This window comes from Nycticebus coucang, chromosome 22, assembly GCF_027406575.1.
Source record: "Nycticebus coucang isolate mNycCou1 chromosome 22, mNycCou1.pri, whole genome shotgun sequence".
Lineage (NCBI taxonomy): Eukaryota > Metazoa > Chordata > Mammalia > Primates > Lorisidae > Nycticebus > Nycticebus coucang.
Window position 1 is genome coordinate 6,462,115 of NC_069801.1, and position 20,324 is coordinate 6,482,438.

Consider the following 20,324-nt stretch of genomic DNA (forward strand, 5'->3'; position numbering starts at 1 on the left):
GTCCCAAGGTCGTGCCACCACTCTGAGAGCAGGTACCAAGAGTGCTAACCGGTGCTTAGACAAGGCCATGGGTGCCCAGCCCAGCGGGGCCGTGCCACGGCAGATGAAGCTCAGGACATCAGAAACTCACCACGGACACCAAGGCAGAAACTAAGTTGGACCTTCCACGGGCAAACAAGCACCCAGCATCCATCCCAGCTGCCGGTGCCCCTGTACCCTGTATTTATTCTTTTAACAATAACAAAAGCCATTTATTTATTCCATTTAGAAAGGAAACGTTTCAGTCACTTCTCTCTCTGGCTGTGTTCCGTTGCTTCCCTCCCATCTGTACCCTCCTTGGGACGTGTGTGACTCACCTGTCCTCCCTGGACCTTGCCTGTGGCACACGCACGCGGGCACAGGCACAAGGGTGTCTTTGTTTGGGTCCCCTGAACTGCAGTTTCCAGAGGGCTCTGCTCCGAGTTCCCGAGTGGGGCCCTCAGGGAGAATTAGCCTCACGTGCAATATGGTGTCTTAGGGAGCCCCCGGAAAGGGTGGTGGCAGTCCCCCTTGTCTGTGGGTGGCCACTTACCTCTCATACATCTTTGCACATGGTAGCATTTTTTTCGTCTTCTACGGAATTTTTTGTGTGGGTTTCATTTCGCTTTTGCTTTTCTGACTGAAATTTCCCAAGTGCATCCTTAGAAACTCTGGGTGTGTCTCAAGATCCCCACAACTGAGAAGGGATGGGGAGTGGATCTCTGTCCCCCAAAAAGCCATTGGCAGGGCAGGACAGGGGTGATCGGGGACAGAGAATCTAGCATCACAGAAGCCAGGACAGGTCTTTTCTTGGCACCTTGAGGGGGAGCAGCCCCAGGTCTTCATGACTCCCACAGAGCCTCAAGAAAGGTGGCGTGGGCCACCAGCAAAAGAGCAATGCCCTGTCCCCAGCACCTCCCCCAGGAGCATCCCCCCAGCCCCTGCTACCCCCTTCACCATTTTCCTTGATCTTGAAGTCAGCTCTCCGAGTCTGGCTCATCTCTGTCTGCACAGGTACAATAAATGACTTTATTTGCTTAAAATGTTTAATATATACACACATATATATATATATTTGTCCTTAAGAATTATGTTTTAAACAGCTGCTATAAGGTACCTTTTGAACAAAAAGAAAAAAAAAAGATCTCTTCCAGTGGAGTATATTTTTTAAAGCACAAAATTGGTGCCAAGACTGGATGAGAAATGTAAATGACCTTCTTGTTATTCTGAGGGGTTTTTTCCCCCCCTTTGTGGGCAGGGGACCTTACCTGTAAGACTGCAGGGATGTCCCTTGCCCCTGCTTCAGGGTGGATCACATTCTAATGAGGGAGGGAGCTTAGCACCTTGACCCAGCCGGCCCCAGGGATGCCGTCAGATGAATCACGAGCTCTCTCCCTGTCTACCACCCTGAGTCTCCAGGGCCCGAGACCCCACCTTTCTTTCCTATTAGCCCAGAGCCTTATGGCTTGTACAGTTTTGAAACTCCCGTTCTATTTTATGATGGTTGATAATAGTCAGTAATCTAATAAATAAAGGAAAGTTTTTAAAATATAAAACCACTTTGGAGTCCCTCCTTTGTGCCGACCCCTCCTGGGTCTCTCCAGCTCCACAGCCTAGTTTTCAGCAGATGACGGGCTGACCACCTGCCACCCATTGGCAGAGGGTGACATGCCAGGTGAAGGAGGGGTCCTGGAAGGATGACATGAGAATATCGCCATCCCCTCGTCAGAGGGTAAACCTGAAAGTCCCTCTAAGGGACCTTGCTAGGAGAAAGTGGCCATGCTCATTAGGGACTGCCTCTGGTTCCTCTGTGCAGTTACAAAGCTTGAGTTGACCCAGGGCTCTCTAGGAGCAGAGTGTGAGCCACTGTGAGTGTCCATGGAGCCCAGGCTCTGGGCACTTGGGGAAAGGGTCAGCCCTTTGTGTCCCTGGTCCCAAGTGTGCAGTGATGCTTAAAGAGCCTTGAATGAGTGAACCCCTTCTTCTAGCTGCTGTAGGAGGGCCCCCAGCAGAAAGGACAGGAAATCCTGGCTTATTCAGAGGATCAACAAGTGATAAAATGAACAGTCAAGAAATTTACTAAATGTGACCCTATGCCGTGACAAGTTTCCAAACCATCAGCAAGAGCACATTCAGCTTGTGGTAGGGATGTTTCCTTCTAAAAAGGCAGGATCTAGTGGTGGCGTGGAAAGTGCCTGGTTTGGCTTGGCACCTATAGCTCAGCAGCTAGGGCTCCAGCCACATATACCGGAGCTGGTGAGTTCAAACCTGGCCCCAGCCTGCCAAACAATGACAACTACAACCAAAAAATAGCCAGGCGCCTGTAGTCTCAGCTACTTGGGAGGCTGAGGCAAGAGAATCGCTTAAGCCCAAGAGTTTGAAGCTGCTGTGAGCTGTGATGCCACCGCCCTCTACTGAGAGTGACATAATGAGACTCTTGTCTCAAAAAAAAAAAGAAGAGTGCCTGGTTTGAGGGCCCAAAGTCCCATCCCTCCCTTTTTTTTTTTTTTTTTTTTTGTAGAGACAGAGTCTCACTGTACCGCCCTCAGGTAGAGTGCCGTGGCGTCACACGGCTCACAGCAACCTCCAACTCTTGGGCTTATGCAATTCTCCTGCCTCAGCCTCCCGAGCAGCTGGGACTACAGGCGCCCGCCACAACACCTGGCCATTTTTTGGTTGCAGTTTGGCCGGGGCTGGGCCTGAACCCGCCACCCTCGGCATATGGGGCTGGCGCCCTACTCACTGAGCCACAAGAGCATCCTAGCCAGCTGTCCTCAGACCACCTCTCTCAGCAGCACCTGGGAGAGGTTGTTAAAATTTAGATTCCAGGGTCCCACCTGAATAGGACCAAGTCAACATTTCTGGGGCCAGGCCCAAGAACCTGCATATTCCCAAACTCCTCCAAGTAACCTTGCCTAAGAGAGTTTGAACACCAGCGTTGGTGACTGTGTCAGCTCTTTCTCTCACAAAGTTGCTAGGTAAAAGGAAATCATTGCCACGTATTGGTGGGTTGGCCTAGCAAGGAGCACACAGACTCCTGAGTCAGGCCTGGGTTCAAATACAGGCTTTGTGGCCTTAGACATAAGGACAGGCCTCCAAAAATGACAGTTGTCATGATGCCTATCTCCCAAGAGGGAGCCAGGGTCAGAGGAGGCTCCCAGAACAGGACCTGGTATCTTTGAAAGAATGCAAACAAATGCACTTCTGGAAAATGGCAGTTGCTGGATTGGGACTTAGTCTTTGAGGAGGGACCTAATATCTCTAAACTAACCTCCTGATAAATGTCCTTTTTCCCCAGGTGAAGTCTCCAAAGGTCAAAGTAGGTACTGGGAAGAGGGTCCCCTGGGTGCTTTTCCCAGACACAGTGGCGGGGGATCTGAAATTATTTTTAGGTTGGGGTTCATGTCTGGGTTGAAGTTGCAACTCCTCCTTCCTTTGAAGGGGGCAGCAGGGGAGTAGTGGGGTCAGGTTTTGGGGTGGGGGGCACAGGGAAAATCAGGGCCTTTGTGCTGCCTGGAGACTTCTGGGGGAGCAGGGTTGTGTGCTGAAGGGAGCAGTATTAATAAAACCATCTGTGCAGACTTGGCCCATGTGGTTGTAATTAATCCCCTGCCTTTAAGCAGGTAGCAGACTCTCAGGGCCTGGCCATAGATGGGAAGAGCCGTCCCACCCCACCCTGCTGCACACAACCTCCCTCCTGCCTTCCCCTGCTCCTAGGCGGGATGAGGAATGTGGACTTTACTGAACCATAAACTATGCCGGGGGAGCTGGGGAGGGGGCCGAAGACAGAGCCATTAGTTCATGCTCCAGTCCAGACACCCAAACATGGTTGGATTCCAGCTGCAAGGAATATTTGAAATAAATGAGCTGCCCAGGGCCAGGAGTTTGCTGTGTTTTCTGTATGGGGCCATGGCAACCAAGGAGGAAATCGTGAGCTAGGGATTGGGCTCTAGAATCAACAAATGATGTCCTGGCCGAGCAAATCCAGAGGAAGCCACTCATGGCTCTCCTAGGGTTTCTCAGACTCGGCTGCTGGCGGGCAGGACGCGCCCAACCATCCTCCTGGCGCACTTAGACCTCCCTGTCCTCTTCTGTGCTCTGATTTTTTTTTTTTTTTTTTGTAAGAAAAAAGAAAACTAACTCTTCTCTAGAACCTTTCTTCTTGGGCCAGAAAATAGCTGCTGCTGTTGCTGCCAGTCTGATAATGATTTTCCTGGGCAGAGGAATATTGTCAGTGGAAAAGCCCGGGCTGGGGGCAGCTGGCCAGGCAGAAGGTACCCCTGACCTTGTGCTGGGTCTGCCTTCCTGCTCAGACCAGCTTGCAGCCTCCTCTGGGTCTTTTCTAGGGAGAAAAGGCAAAGATCTCCCCCAGCTCCCTGATGGCATTCAAGCTGTCCCCAAAGATGCATCCTACGAACACAGATCAGTAACAGGACCTCACTCGGGGTTTCCAATTGGAGTTCACAGATGCATCCCCTGCATCTGAATCATCAGGGTAACTGGGGACAGGAGGGAGAAGCAAAGAAAGACCCTCCCACAGGTCCATCCCCTCTGGAGCTCTCGTGGAGTTTCCCCAGGACCTCAGCACAGCATCGGGACAAGGGCATCCACCCAGGACCGTGCCTCTCCCCAGACCATGCCTCCCCACAGCCTAAGAAACATTCCATTCCCCCTCCCACCTTTGAAACATTCCATTCCCCCCTGGGCCCCACCTTTGAAAGATTTTTTCAGCCTTGCTGATCCTAAGGCTTCTGAAATCCACAGGTGGAGTAAACGCCAGCTGAGGAGCAAGGGACTCTTGGCTTCCAGTCTGGTCCACATGTTGGGGCTTCACGGCTGAGAAGGGGCCTGGGCTTGGGGTCAGCCTCCTTGCCTTACTGCTCAGGGGCCCTGCAGTCTCCATCTGCGAAATGGGAACGGCACCTTCCTCCCTGGTGCCACTGGTCTCAATCCAGTGAGTTCCCACCCTTCCCTTAATGCACACATCAAACTCACCGTTATAAAGTGTGCACTTCAGTGGTGGTTTGTACATTCCTAGTGCCATGTAGCCATCCCCTCCATCTAGTTACAAAACATCCAGAGGGACCCCACACCCAGTGAAGGGCCACTCCCGTCTCCCCCTCCCCCCAGCCCCTGGCAACCACCCATCTACTTTGGGTCCTGCTGGATCTGCCTAATCTGGACACTTCACAGTCAGTGGGACGGAACAAGCAGAGCCTTCCGTGTCTGGCTGCTTTCACTTTCAGTTGGCTCTTTTAGGAGAGGTGTCCCAGACGCCCTCCCCCATTACTTCCCTATGTCTTCATTTCCTCAACTGTCAAGTGCAAAGAATATTTCCTCTTGTCAGGACTGTTGTGAGGATTGAGTGAGCCATGTCTAGTGGTAGAAAGTGACTAATAAAAACAACTGGTGCAATGCCTCCCCGCTCCCTGGGCACCCAGGACCCTAGCTTATGCTCCTAAGAAGCCGTCTTGTCTGTGAACCACCTTTCCTAGGAGGGCATCTCTCAGGGACATGGACTGGGTCTAGGAACTTTAGTCTCTCTTGATAGTCCTGGGTAGTTTGATACCCAGCGGTAGCAGACAGCAGGGGGTAGGAGCTTGCTCAGCCAATCTGATCTTGTTTCCACATTGTGTTAATTTCCCTGGGGCCGCCACAACCAAGTATCACCAAGTGGGTGACCTGAAACAACACACAGTTACTGTCTCACAGCTCTGGAGGACAGAAGTCCAAACTCAAGGAGTGGGCTGAGCTGGGCTCCCTCTCGAGGCTCTCACGGAGGGCCATTTTCTGCCTCCTCCAGCTTCTGGTGGCTCTGGGTATTCCGTGGCTTATGGCCACATCACTCCAGTCTCTGCCTCTGTCTTCACATGGCCTCCTCTCCTCTGTGTCTCAGTGTCCTTATGAGAACACAGGTCATTGGGTTTAGGGCCCACACAGATCATCCAGGATTATTTCAACCTGAGATCCCTCATGATATCTGCTAAGACCCTTTTTCCGAATAAGCTCACATCCCAGGATGAGGCCACGGACATATTTCACAGGGCCACCATGCAATACACCACACACACTTTACTCCTGGGGGGGCCAAAGACCAGGGAATGATGCAGGTGGGAAACAGAGTCCAGCGCCAGGCCTGTGGTCGGTGGGTGCTGCCAGGCAGGCCAGGCTTCCCATTGTCAGTAATGATGCACCATCCTCCTCCTGCCCTGGCCCCTTACACGCAGTCTCATAAGACCAGATTTGCTCTAGAATTGATCGATGTTCTGCAAGGTGAGTGCCCTGGGTTTGCTTGGAAGCCACAGGGCCAAGCCTAGGCCAAACCTGTTAAGGACAGAGGAGTTGGATTGTCTCTCTTGATCACCCCGCCCCTGCCCTCCTGCAGTAAGTAGGTTTCAGGCCTAGAAAGGGTGGGCATTGCTCAGGGGGCACTGGAAAGGGAGCTGCGCCTCAGACGTTGCGTCCCGAGTGCCAACCTCCCCACGGAGTCTCAGCGTCTCCCTGCCACTTTTGTAGCAAGGGCTGCCCTGAGTTGATCGTACAAGGAAATGGAATGTGAACCCCGGGCTATTTAAAGAACAAGAGAGATGGGGGCCCTGGCGGGGGCCCAGCCAAGCAGGGGTGCCTCGGGTAGGCACAGGGCTCGTCTGTGCACATGGCTTGATTTACAGGAGGGCCGCAAGCAACTCCAGCTTCAGACAGAGAACTATTTGAAGCAGCTGCCAGATGTTGTGTCTGAGTTGGGTTTTTACAACTTGCTTACTGGTTAGCAGCCTGCCTCCCGCCAGAGTTCAGCTTACCCCAGCGGGTTCAGGGCCCTGGCACTGGCCCATAGGCCTCTGCTGAGCAGCCTCGCTGCTCCCTCCACTCAGGCCGAGCCTGTTCTCCCTCCAGTAGAACCAGGGTGGGACTCTGATTTCCAAAGCTTCCACCCTACCAGAACAGCAGTGTGGCCCTGATTTGGGGATGTCTTTCAGGCACCCTAAAATTGTTTTGGAATGTTTTGTCTGAGCTCACTGCTGGACCCTCTGGGAAGGGCAGAGACTTCACAGCTTTGCAATGAGGCACCCCTTAGAGCAGACTCCAACATACCAGGGCTATCCCCAAGCACTTGTACGTAGCATGGAAGGTGAGCTAGAGACTGACGATCCTGTTCTTCTATCCTGGTCACTCCTGTTCACGTTGTTTTGGCCGTAGGAGACCAGGGTTGGGACTACATCTCAGCCAAGAGCTTCTGAAAGGTTCCCAGCTCTCTGGAAATCCCAGTTAATCAGGGAAGTCCCAGGGAGGCACCAGTGGGACCATCCTGTGGATAGAGGCCACTGTGTCAAACCAGGTCAACCCTATCACAGTGGGCAGGGCTGTTCTAGCACAAGATTGTTGGGGTTCACTTAGAGTTGGGGGGTGTTTCTCAGCCTCTCCCCCCACTGCTGGAAGGGCCACATGGCAAGAGGCACATGACTCAGCTCACTTCCTGAGGCCACTTGGAATGGACTTCTCAGAAGGTTGCTCTGGGGCAGGAGGGGTGACCAGGGAAGGGGGCAGGGCAGGCGAGGCAGGCGGGGGAGGTTGTGTAATTAATCTTGTTGCATGTGAGAATGCACTTGTGTCCGTCCAGGAATCCCGAATGCGCCAAAGTGGACAGAGTGTTCAGTCCCCTCCTGAAAGCGCCAGAAATGTTTTGTCCACTGGGAAGGAAAACATCCTCTGCTTGTGCGCTAGAATTTGGCTCTGCCCTGCGGGAGACGCCTCAGCTGGCCTGTGTGGGAGCAGAGGGGCCTGTAGGCTGCTGAGCCGGGGGTGGGAGGGGTGCAGCCAGCCCAGGGGACCCTGCCTCCGTGAGGTGCAACCCATCAAGCCTGCATGCTTGGCAGTCCTGAGGAACTCCACTTTTTGCGCCCCCGCTCCCGGCCCCCAGCCCCTGGTCCCTTTTTCTGCTTCTGAATCCAACAGAAAATCAGAAAGAGGAAAAGATCACAAGCCCTTTCCCTGGAGCCCAGAAAAGGTTGTGGAATTTGGAAAGTGCCCAGGCTGGCCCACTGCAGGGGTGACACTGTGGCAGCCTGCACAAGCTCACACAGATCCAGGTCAGGAGCTCTGGGGGTTGGACTCAGAACACCAGCTGCCGCCACAACTGTGGACCAGTTGCCTCCTTGGGGAGCCTCTACTTTCTCTTCCACGATGTGGGAGTGATAATGCCTTCCAGCCAAGCTCATTGTGTTTTGAAGATTACAAGAAGCCAGGTGTAGGCAATGCACTGAGCGGCGGCAAAGCCCACACATGCCCAGGGTCTTATTACTATAATATTTACTTATGGGAAAGCGCAAAAGATAAGTGTCCTAGAAATGCCTCCCCGTCTCAGAGAGACCACTCCCTCTGGCCCAGTAGCTTCTCCTCCTGGGTCTCCTGCAGCCATCCCTGGAAGCTAGGTCCTGCCTCTAGCCATTTCCCACACCTAGCTTCCCAGAAGGATGAGCTAAGGGTGTTCCAGAGGGAAGCCACGAGGCTGAGGCAGTAGCCCAACCCAGATTCACCTTTGAAGGACGGGCCCTGGAGGACAACCTGGCCATCTATGAGACAAGCAAAAACTTTGGGGCAAGTTCCTGTAGGGGTGGGAGTAGAAGTGCTGATGCATACCCATAGCCTCTGTCATCACCTTTGGCAAACATATCTTGACTCCCGCGCTGTGCCAGATACATGTGGATACTAAGATTCAGACTCAGCAAACAAGGAGTCATCTGCGTGGGCCCAGACCAGCAAGTGCAGGAGATGGGGCTTCAAGTGATACAGAGGAGGGAGCAATGGACTCTGCTAAGCAAGCAGGACAGGAATGCCCTAGCAGGATGGATAGGAGTTTGCCAGGGAAAGAAAGTGAGTGTATTTTTCTGGGTTCCCCCATAAAATGAGGGCCTCGTCAGATGAATCTTTTTGTAAGATACTGAGAACAGTAACATTCATGTAGTATCATTTAAGGGTTGGGTGGATACAGTAATAATATGTCATCTAAGGCCACTGCCTCTCTGCCTCCCATGGGCAGTGCCTGAAGGAACCTTAAACCCAGAACTTCAGGAATTCGGGGTCACTTATTCTGTTTGTGTGCAGAGGTCCTTCCGCCTCTAGGCAGCTCCTGGTCCAGGCTCTGAATTCCCACTGGGTGCTCCAGTTTTGAAATCCACCGGCAGTCTGTGTTCTGAGTGCTTTCCCTGGAGAGGCCTGCCCCAGCCTCTCGTGAGAAGAGACTGGGCCGCTCTGGGTGGCTCTATCAGTTCTGGCCTTTGGTGTCTCATTTTCCTGGGATCAGGCTGCTCACAGTCCACTCAGCACAGTGCAGACAGCCAGCCCAGGAGTGTCCCTGTGCCTGACGACCGGCCCTTGGGGCACTCTGGGGGTGAGAGTGGGTCAGCCCAACAATACTGTTGTCACATAATGGAGCCTAGTGGGGGAGACACAGGCCTGGGACCCCTAGGCTCCTGAGTGGCCATGAGCACATTGAGACTGCCTTCCTCCTAAAATTGTTTCCTGGGCAGGAGCCCAGGGGAGCTGGGGTTCACTCCTCTTAAGGATGATAGGTTTAGAAAAGAATTCTGGTAGAAGACCCTGACCCCAGGTGGACAAAGGCTGCAGCTCCGCCATGGATTTGAGATCCTAGGAAAATGCCCCCATTGCGCGGAGCCGCCATACACCCCACACACACACACACCATGTGGGCATGATCAGATTTTCTAGCTCTTAACAATAAGGCAGTCCTGACAACCACCCGGGGCCAGCAAAAGCACTTTGTGTACGTGAATGAGTGGAGCCCCTTGACCCACCCTATGGCGGGTGCCTCTGTGACTGCAGAGGCTCAGAGAGGCTCATTCGCTTATGCTAGGTCCACAGCCAGAAGGTGGTGAGGCTGTTGGTGAAACTTAAAACCAGATCCCCGGCACCCAGCTTGTGCCCCATGCTGCCTGCCTCCCTGGGTGAGTCCGGGGCCCCTTGCAGAAGGTCAGGGCTTCTTGAGAACTGGCAGTCTTGTTCTCAATCATTCAATGGGCACTCCCCTTGCTCCATGAAGAGCACTGTGTTGAGCCCTGAGTGTGGCCCCTGGCAACAGAGTGAGCTCTGCCCTTGGGGTCTCCTGCCACCAGAATGACCAGGTCTGACCAGGTCAGTGTCCCTCTCTGTCTGCCCAGGGCTGTGTCTACACAGAAGCCTTAAACTGCAGCTGCTTTGTCCCTTGGGAAGAGCTGGGTCAAGGCCACCCTCGCTGCCTTCTTTCCTTTCCTTTCCCAGGAATTGACATTTCTGTTTGGAGCTGAGGCCCTGATCCCCTGAGAAAGCTTAACGGAGAGGGGGACTTCCCAGCCACCCTCCCACTCTTGCTCATGCAGTCAGCAAACATTCTGGGCTCATCCACCCCAGGTCAGGTTCAGTGCCAGGCTCTGAAGTTTGGAAGAGGAAAAGTGAGTGACTGAAGAACCAGTGAGCTGATAACATTTGCGGACACAGAGAAAGCCCCCACAAGGTGCCAGAACTTTCTTAACCGTTTGCCTTTTATCCACACCACCCCGAGATGGAGGTTCCATGTTCATGCCCACTTTACATATGGGGACACTGAGGCTCAGGGCAGCCAAGCACATTGCCCAAGGTCACCTAGATAAAAGGGCCAGGCCCTAGTCAAGGCTCTCACACACACTGTGCTCAGATTCCCCGGCCCAGGGAGGGAGTGAAGGTGACACCCAGTCACTATAGCCTGTGGGCTTCCAGGACCCTGACCCAGGGCTCAGGCCACCAGGGCTTCCCCGAGTGGGGACGTCTGAAATGGGTGTTGGGGCAGGAGGCCCAGGCAGAGCAGGTGGGGCAGCCAGTGGGGGGCCTGAGGAAGGGAGGGTGGTTCAGATGTCCTCTTTTCTCTCCCAGGCGCCAGGCAGCCCTCTAACTAGGAAGGCCATCATTTTGGGTGCCTTTGAGATCAGATAATTCAGTAGTCTCCAGGATTTCACTTGGCGACCCAGTCTGTGTTTTCATGTCTGTCTGAAAGCCTCTTGAAGACAAGCCTGAGTTGCTGCCAGGTGTGTTATAATGCTCCATACAGATTCGTAGATTGATTGAGCCAAAGAAGGAACAAATGGACAGACCAATGAACAAACAGGGTATAAATGAGAAGCCAGGACATGTGACTCCTCGGTCAATCACCCAGGGCCTGGCTCCCCTGTGGGACTCAAACAACTGGGATGACCAGCAATGGCCATAATACCAAGGGCAGAAGCTTGAAGAGAGGGCAATGGCCGCCTGCCCTGGCTCCCCAGCCCAGAGGAGACTGAGTTTTCAGAGCGCAAGCTGTTCCAAGTGGACCACATCAGACAGGTGGCCACTCTGTCCCCTCCTGCAGCTGCTCTCTCATGGAGGAGTCCTACAGCCTCCCACATGCATTTCATCTCTGCCTACAGGGCACTGGCAGGGCCCTGCTTGCTTTTTTTGGGCCACATCTCTCCTCGTTTTCCCTGAAAACATTTCTATATCCCAAACACATAAGGACAGTTAACCTAGTTGGGGTTACCTTGGTCTTCCTAGCCTAGTGTCGGTTCCCAGCTTATTTTTATGAGCTGTTTAATCTGCACACTGTCCTCTGTTCTCAATAAATGGGGCTGCGCATTCCAGGATGGCCTCGAATGATAACACCAGCTGTCTAGACGGAGGCCGGCCCACTGACACTATCATAAATAAAAATAGCTTTGTGATCCAGTCTCTCTCCAGAGCCCAGGGAGGGGCCAGCAGACTCCCCGCGGGCTGGCTGCACCACAGGACAGGGCTTGTCTGGTCTCCCTGCCTGGCCCTGCCCCCGACCCATGCCTGGGGGAGCCCAGCAGACCCCACCTTGCCTATGGGCAAGAGGGAGGAGGCAAGGGAGTTGCAGGGGTCACTGGGTTGCATGTTGCCCAAGGGTCCACCCCTCCTCTGTCCTCCCTGCTCCATGCGGCCTGCCATGCAAAGCTGCTTGGGCAGTGGACACCCAAGCAGTCAGTTAGTGGTTTAACTTTGGACGCTAAAGGTTCTGGCCCACTGTTCCTGAACTTGGACCTGGGCTGGGAGGGGCTGCAAGATCCAGGCCCAGAACCACTTGGGGTTTACCAGAGAGAAAAGGAGATTGGCCCAAAAAACAAAGGCCCATGGTCAGAGATTCCGACCACTCACCCCCCCTTCCATCATCAATTTGATCCAAGTGCCCCTCTCTCCCTCCATGCCTTGGTCCCTGGTCTGTCCTCTACTTGCTCCTTGAACGCTGAGTCCAGTCTGTCCAGGGGAGCTGGATGAGGATGGCCTCAAGTCTGAGAGCAGCAGGTAGGAGAAGGGACCTTGGGGTGTCCCCTGAGTGTGGTGGGCACAGCACTGCTGCACACATCATGCGGGTGTGCCAGGTTGTGTAGGCACCTCCCCGAGTGTGTCCACACCAGTGTGGGGATCACATAAAGGGAGCTTGTTACTGCAGGCCTCAGCCACACGCCCGAGTCTCCACACTCACCCACACAGGTTCACGTAAATCGGTTTGCATCTGCAATGAGAATAGTGCCCTTGTAGGCTAAGTACTCTTGTGCAATACACTATGTGAACACCTGTAGAAGACAGCACAGTGCCACTTCCCTTCTCTTCCTCCAGACCCAGTTGGATTGAGTCTCTGGAACAAAACACCTGACTCCTTTTTGGGTCAGCAGAGTTATCATTTTGACCTTTTATATGGGCTGGGGGACCCCAGGGGCTAGTGAGTGAGCAGGAGATTTACAAAGAACAAGGAGGATTCTTTAAGATGGAACCCAGCCAAGGTTGGGGGGTGGGGCTGTGGACCGGATTTGACAATGACATATATGTCAGCACCAGCACAGTGCCTGGCACACAGCAGGTGGCCCACAAGCAGAGTGGAGCTTTTGTTTTCATGATGCATGACCTGGGGCTTAGGTCCCCATCCTTCAGGCTTCAAATCCAGTGCTCCCACCCCGATGGAACCCAACAAACCCATGCTGGCTCCCAGCCCTTCTGCCTCACAGAGCCGGGCCCTCGGGAGTCGAGCCAGAGAGAAATGGGGACCCTGGCATTACAGGTGCACACCATGACACACCTGGGTCCTCTCCCAGCTCCCAGAGCAACAGCCGGGGAGGAAGCCTGAGTATTTCTGTTGGGATCCCTGTTGGCCTTTTTTGATCTAAATGGCATCTTTAGGCTGGAATGTTCCGTGAGTGGTTTCCAAAATCATGTCAAGCAGATCTGCGATGGAGAGGGACCATCCCCCACGTCCTGATGGCTGCAGACAGGCCCCTGCTGAGGTCATTTCAGAAGAAGGGGCCTCTGCAGGCCTTCGTAAGAGGCTGCAAGCACCTGAGAGGCTTTTCTCCTCCCCTCTTTCTCTCCCCTCACACCAACAGAGCACACAAAAGCAGAAGAAAACCTCTCTGTCCCAAGCACCCAGTAGTAATAACAACTGTTGTGAAGGAGAATAAGTGAGAACCTCCCTGTAGCCCCTCTGAGACACAAAGTGACGCTGCATGCCGCCCTGGGGCCAGGGGTGCCCTCACCGTCTGGCCACTCCCTTCACTCCCACCCCAGAAGGCCTCTTTCTATCCCAGCTATAAGGCAGGGAGTTGGATAAACTCCGAGGAGGCCTGAGGGACTTGCCGGGCAAGGAGGGGGTGAGGCAGGAAAGGGCTCATCCTTTTGGACATTTGCAAACACATCTGTCTTGCAGACACCTGTATACGTGGGTGGGAAAGAGAGTCAGAAAGGGAGGGCTGGGCGGGAACGGGCTGGCTGGGGCTGAATAAATGCCACAGGAGGTGACAGGCTGCTGTCTGGTCCTGCGCCCAGGGAGGGGTCCATGGGACAAGGGTGCTCCATCAGCAGGTGCGGTGGGCACCTCCCCAGGGCCAGGAACCCCAGGGAAGGACAGAGGTGAAGGTGGCCCACCTAGAGAGGACAGGGCCCAGGCAGGATGAGTCCCAAAGGTCTGTGACCGTTGCCCCCTCAGTTCCCAACACACGGGGGGACATAAAACAAAACCAGAAGGGGAGCATGAAGAAGAGACCAGAACATTCAGCGCTCCAGCCAGGCCTGCACACTTTGGGTTGGAAAGTGACCGAAAACCTGGGAGTCATGGGCCAGGACAGAGCGATCTGACCCAGCACAGCAAGATCAAGCCCCTCCAGATGTGCCACAAACGGGCTGCGGAGGCTATGACTTAATGACTGCTTCTGTGCCCCAGAAGCTCCTGTCTCATCTAGTGCTCACAGCCCTTCTCTGAGGTCCGAGGTCTGTCCTCAGTTTACAGAGGAGGAAAGGTTTGACCACCATGTGACTCGTAGCTGGCAGCAGCCAGGGCCAGATTCAGACAGAGACTGCTGTGATTCCGAGCCAGAGCTGTCTCCTCGGCCTCCCCGCATCCTGCACTGCCTGGCACTGTGTTGACACAAAATGAGTCTATTTAGTGTGCGATCTGGAATAAACAGGGCCCTCCCTGCCTCACTCCCGAGTTTAACTCTCCTCTCTCGTACATCGGCCGCTCAAACAAGCATTTGTTGAGGACACGCTGAGGGTGACAAGCCCAGCATTAGACCAGCGGCCATGGCTTTCTGCGCCTCCAACCTGGCTGGGGACAAGTTGATCAGAAAGGAGACGAAAAGGCGACGTTCAAAGATGGGACCTAATCGTAGAGCCAAGGGTCCACTCTCATTGTTGGAGACAAGGCTCAGAGGCTGGGACTTCAGATGTGGACTCAACTCCTGCTGAATTTCCCCTGGGGCCTGGGCAATCTTCTCGCAACCAAAGTTCCATTACAGCCTCTCAAGAAAAGGACAGCATTGGGCGGCGCCTGTGGCTCAAGGAGTAGGGCGCCGGTCCCATATGCCGGAGGTGGCGGGTTCAAACCCAGCCCCGGCCAAAAAAAAAAGAAAAGGACAGCATTGGCTCAGCATCCGTAGCTCAGTGGTTAGGGCACTGGCCACATACACCAGGGCTGGCAGGTTCGAACCCAGCCTGGGCCAGCTAAACAACAATGACAACTACAACCAAAAAAATAGCTGGGCATTGTGGCAGGCACCTGTAGTCCCAGCTACTTGGGAGGCTGAAGCAAGAGAATCACTTAAGCCCAAGAGTTTGAGGTTGCTGTGAGCTGTGACACTACAGCACTCTACCAAGGGCGACATAGTGAGACTCTGTCTCAAAAAAAAGAAAAGAAAAGAAAAAGGCAGCAGGCCACCCTTCCACAGCAGAAAAAACTGAGGCCCAGAAGGTGACAGGCTGGCCCGAGGCCACATAGCTGGAGTGTGGTAGCTGGGGTTCCATAGATCCTTTGTAGGGAGCAGTCAGGGAGATCTGGGGCCACAGTGCCTGAAGCTGAAAGGGCACATTTTGTAATAGCAGCCCAGCCAGCCAGGGTCCAGCTGAGTCATCTGTCCCTTGGAAGGTTTAAGGCAGTGTTTTTCAACCTTTTTAATCTCACAGCACACTTGAACCCATAGTTAAACTTTTGCAGCACACTTAAATTATGTTGATCAAGAAAGAGTTTAAAAAAGGAATATATTTACTGTGCTTTGAATGGCTTCCGAAAACAATTTAATTAATGATCTTTAAAAATGTTCATGGCACACCAGTTGAAAATCACTGTTTAAGGTGCTAACATCCTGGGGACCAAGCTCATGGTAGGGGCTGTGCCTTCTCCGTCTGACACACAACATCCAAGCCCTTGCTCCCTCTCCCCAAGCCTCCTCTGACTTCCCCTCCCCCGCCCTGGACCGCTGGCCTGGGAGGAGCCACGCACTGGTCCTTGGCCACCCCTCCCTCGGCCGCACCTGACCAGTGAAACCTCCAACACCTTCCCCACCAAGCTGAGCCCTTGAGCCCAGGCCACACCTGCTCTTTCCAGAGTCCTCGGTAGGGAATGACCGGCTGGTCAGGCAGACCAACCCACCAGCATCCTCCCTGAGCTCTCTGCAGGCACTTCGGGAAGGAAGCTCTCTTTCTTCCAGGAACCTGGAGCTGGCAGGACCATAGCCTGGAGACCTGGGATGCAGAGTGAGGGAGGAGACGTGCCCATCTCACCATATTGCATCTGAATCCTCAGGCTGGGCCACCCCCAGGGACTTTTGAGGCAACATGAGCCAATAAATTCTCTCTTTTGCTGGCACTGAGCTTCTATCAACAGGAATCTAGAACCGTCCATGTGCTCTGAAATCGCACTTCTCCATTTTGTTTTCCCACGGAAAACGTGCGTGCAGGAACCACTCAGATTTTCATGGAAGCAAAATTGTCCAGGGAGCAGAATGATTCACTGTCACCCCCAGCAAACACTGAGTTGGCTGTCTCTGAGACATGAGCAAGGCCGACGGCGGTAGGTGATTCCTACACGGCTGGTTGGGACTCCCCTTTCCCTCCCACCTGATCTCAATACAAATGGCTGCGGGTGACATTAGGACAAGGCTCTTGGTGGGTTTTGTATTAACCTGGATGGAAGTGGAATACATTATTCTCAGTAAAGCATCACAAGAATGGAGAAAAAAAAAAAAAAAGGCTCTTGGTGGGTGTGAGTGACAGAGTGACATGTCAAGCTGGGTTAAGCAAAATGGAGGTTTTAGTGTTTTATGTATCAACAGTGTTCTGGATTAGCTTGACAGGGGTCAACAGGGGTGGACACCTGTCACCTCTCTTGGCTCGGGGGTCCCTGTTTTTCTCTGTGGGCTCCATCTTGAGGTGGGCTGTCACCCTGTGTTGGCCAGATGGCCCCTAGCTCCTTCAGACTCCCATTGACCCTCAGCCGCCCCAGAGAGACGCCTCTTCGAATGGTCACATGCTCCACCCCAGGGGGAGTGGGTGGCACGGTCAGCTCTACCCAAACCCAGGGCTGAGAGTAGACGGTGGCGGGGGGGTGGTGGCCCTGAAGGAAGCTGATACCAGGAAGGGCAGACAAGAGGACAGGTGGCCCCCAGTGAGTTTCCTGTGGCTCCTGTAACAAACAGCCACAATGTTGATGGTGTGAAACAGCACAGCTGTGTCAGCCTATACTTCTAGAGTCCAGAAGTGCTGGAAACAATGTGTCAGCCAGGCTGGCTCCTTCAGGAGGATCAGAGGGAAACCTGTCCCCTGGCATTTTGCAGCTTGGAGAACCCCTGCATTCCCTGGCTTGGGGCCCCATCCTCCATCTTCAAGGCCAGCAGAACAGTAGCATCTTCCATCTCTCTTCCTTTATCTCTGGCTCCATCTCTCTGTGTGTCTCTGTCTTTCTGCCTCTCTCCTACGTGTGTCTCTCTCATCTCTGTCTCCCTGTCTCTGACCCTCATGCCTTTCTCTTTAAGGAATCACATTAGGACCACCTGGATAATCCAGGCTTATCTCCCCATCTGAAGGTCCTTAACCTAATCACACCTGCAATCCCTTTTGCCATGTAAATCTCTTCAGAGAGCCATTGCTCTGTCCACCACATCCCCTCTAAGAATTAGCCTTATACCTGCCTTAATGGCAAAATACTCGGCCATCTCTCAGAGGACGAGTTTGACCCCTGCAATTGAGACCTTTGACCTACATACGCAGGTTGAGCGCTCAGTCCCACGGCAGACAGACAACCTTCCCTCAAAAGCACCAGCAGGGGTCCTCAAACTTTTTAAACAGGGGGCCAGTTCACTGTCCCTCAGACCATTGGAGGGCCGGACTATAGTTAAAAAAAAACAACCTATGAACAAATTCCTATGCACACTGCACATATCTTATTTTGAAGTAAAAAAACAAAACGGGAACAAATACAATCACACCGCCTCATGTGGCCCGTTGGCCGTAGTTTGAGGACCCCTGCACCAGAGGGTGGAGGCTCAGAAGCCTGGCAGCCAGAGGTAAGGGCTCACTATGTCCTCACGGATCACTGCCCCAGCTCTCCAGGAAATCATAGGAAGATGAGACGGGGGTGGGGTGGGGGGGGAGAATCCCTGGTGAGGAGGGAGAGAATTCCACTCGCATGGGCTCTTGGGACAGAATTCCAGATCTAATAAGAGCTTTAAGACTTTTTTTAAGGCAAATGTGGAATAGTGGAATCTGAGACAAGTCACCCTTCCCAGAGTTAGCACCTACAGGATTGGCTCCCCTCACTCAGAGACCTGGCCTCAGGCCATCAGCAGAATCCTGGCTTCCCACCCCTGGACAGTTCAGGCCTTGGCACAGGTGCAGTTGACAAGGGACTGGGCCCTGCTGGACACATCCTAGGACAGTCTCAGAAATCCCTATGCAGAGGAAAGAAAGGAAAATGCTGCCCTGAAAGAATGCCTGGCGGGGGGGCCGTCCCCAAGGCTGGCTGCCGTGCCACCTCCCACTTCCACAAAAGCCACCCCATAAAAGCCCAGGTTCCCCTGAATCCTGGTAAATGGGACTCCACGGGACTGAGGCTTCCCATGCCTTAATCGCTAGGTGTGGGCAGGACACTTGTGGAGAAGCACCACCCTGCGGGTCTGGGCTGGTCTCCTGCAGGCTCGTTCAGACCTCAGGATCCTCAACCCAGGTCTTCATGGCCCAGTAGCAGGAGAGACTTAAAATTACTTTTCAGTAAAGTCGGTGATGGCTCAGATGCCACCCAGTGCACAATGTGCAAGCCCAGGCCCTGCGGCAGCGACTCAATTGGCAGGAGCCTCTGGCCACCACCCACCAGCCACACCCTTGGGCAAGCCAGGTTTTTCCTGAGTGGAAGCAGGGTTCAGACCCCGTGTGCCCTGCAGGCCATCCGGGTCCCATAGGAAAGGTGGGGAATTCTGGCCCACAGCCGGGTGGGGATGAAAGAGGATGCTGAGACGCTTCCAGGCTGTTTCTCCACCCTCCTGAGTCACACGGGAATGTGAGACCAGGAGGCAGGTGGGGGGTGGGGGGCAGGGCCTTTACACAGCCTCTGCCAGGAGCACAGTGGGGGCTGGGGCAGGAGGAGAGAGGACGGCTGGGAAGAGGCTGTGGAGAGGATACAGCTGCAGCCTCAGGCCCAGACACCACTTCCTCTCCCCCAGCCCGCCCTCCTTTCCAGGGATGTGGCCCACCAAAGACCTCATCCCCTGGAAACACTGGCAGGCCCCACCCACAAGGAGCAGAGACCTTGGGCGCCCCATCCCCGGCTGGTCCCAGGGACTCGCATCCCTCCAATCTCCCGCCCTGCAGCAGCTCCTGAATGCACCGTGGCTTCTAGATGGTAACCTTCTCTTTCCTTCTATGCCCGACAACCCCAGCGAGCCAGGCACACAGTTGGGACTCAGTAAATGCCAGTTTCCTCTCCTTGGCAGCACCATACAGAGCCTAAGCCCCCATTTAGGACATATGCAAATTAGTAATGACTAATTAGCAAGAGCCAGGTTGCCTCCCCAGGAAGAGGCAGCTGAGGACCAGCCAGGGCTGCCTTGTGCTAGGGGGTCCCTGCCCTGCCAGCCCAGGGTGCTGATGCAGACTGCCTGTGCCTGCACCCCGAGGCCACCATTGAAATTCCACTTTCTGGGAGGATCCCAGCTGTCAGTCCCATCCTCAGGTTGCCCTGGCTTGCCAGGTGTCTTCATCTGCTATTTGGTACTCAAGCAAGCTGAGCTGTGCCTGAATAGGTAGCTGGTAGCTCGGCCCACCTGCACCTGGAGGGGGGCCCAGGGAGCACTTTGAAGTCCCTGCCTCAGCTGACAGCCCTTCCCTCTGGCCTCTGGCCTCCCACCAGGGAATCCCACTGCTTCTGGTATGGACAAACACCCCCAAGGCTCAGAACAGAATAGCCATCTTTCCAGAAAATGTCCAGCCAGGCCCAACCCTGCTGGAAGCCACAGCATGCAGTCTCTGGGGTTGGGACCATGGCTTTCTGCAAACCGACATGACCTTTTGGGTGGAGGATGGGAGCCAGAAGACATCAGGGTGCCCCACCCAGGACCCAGGTCCTGGCCACTCTCACACAGGCCAGGATGAGGAGAAGCTAAGGAGAAATTCAGTGGCAGCTGCTCCCCTTGCACCCAGGACTAGAGGTCGGACAGCTGGGATTAGTCAGAGATTCCGAGTTGAGTTGGGTCCTTGGCCAGCCCAACCATGGGGACCTTCTCCAAGTGGAAACCTCGGCCTGGGCTTGGCTAGAGTTGGCTTATAAGCTGGAATCAGCCCCGTCCACCTGGCTGGAGATGTTGATGGCCCAGGCCACGCCAGCCTCTCTGGGTTCATAGGCAGAAGGAGCTCAGCCCTGACACCTCTGGCTCCTGCAGGAGGAGCTGGGGCCTAGTGATTCCAGAAGGGTTTCAGCACCTCTTATTCAGCTATCTAGCAGACCTCCCTGGACCCTGCTCCATGCCAAG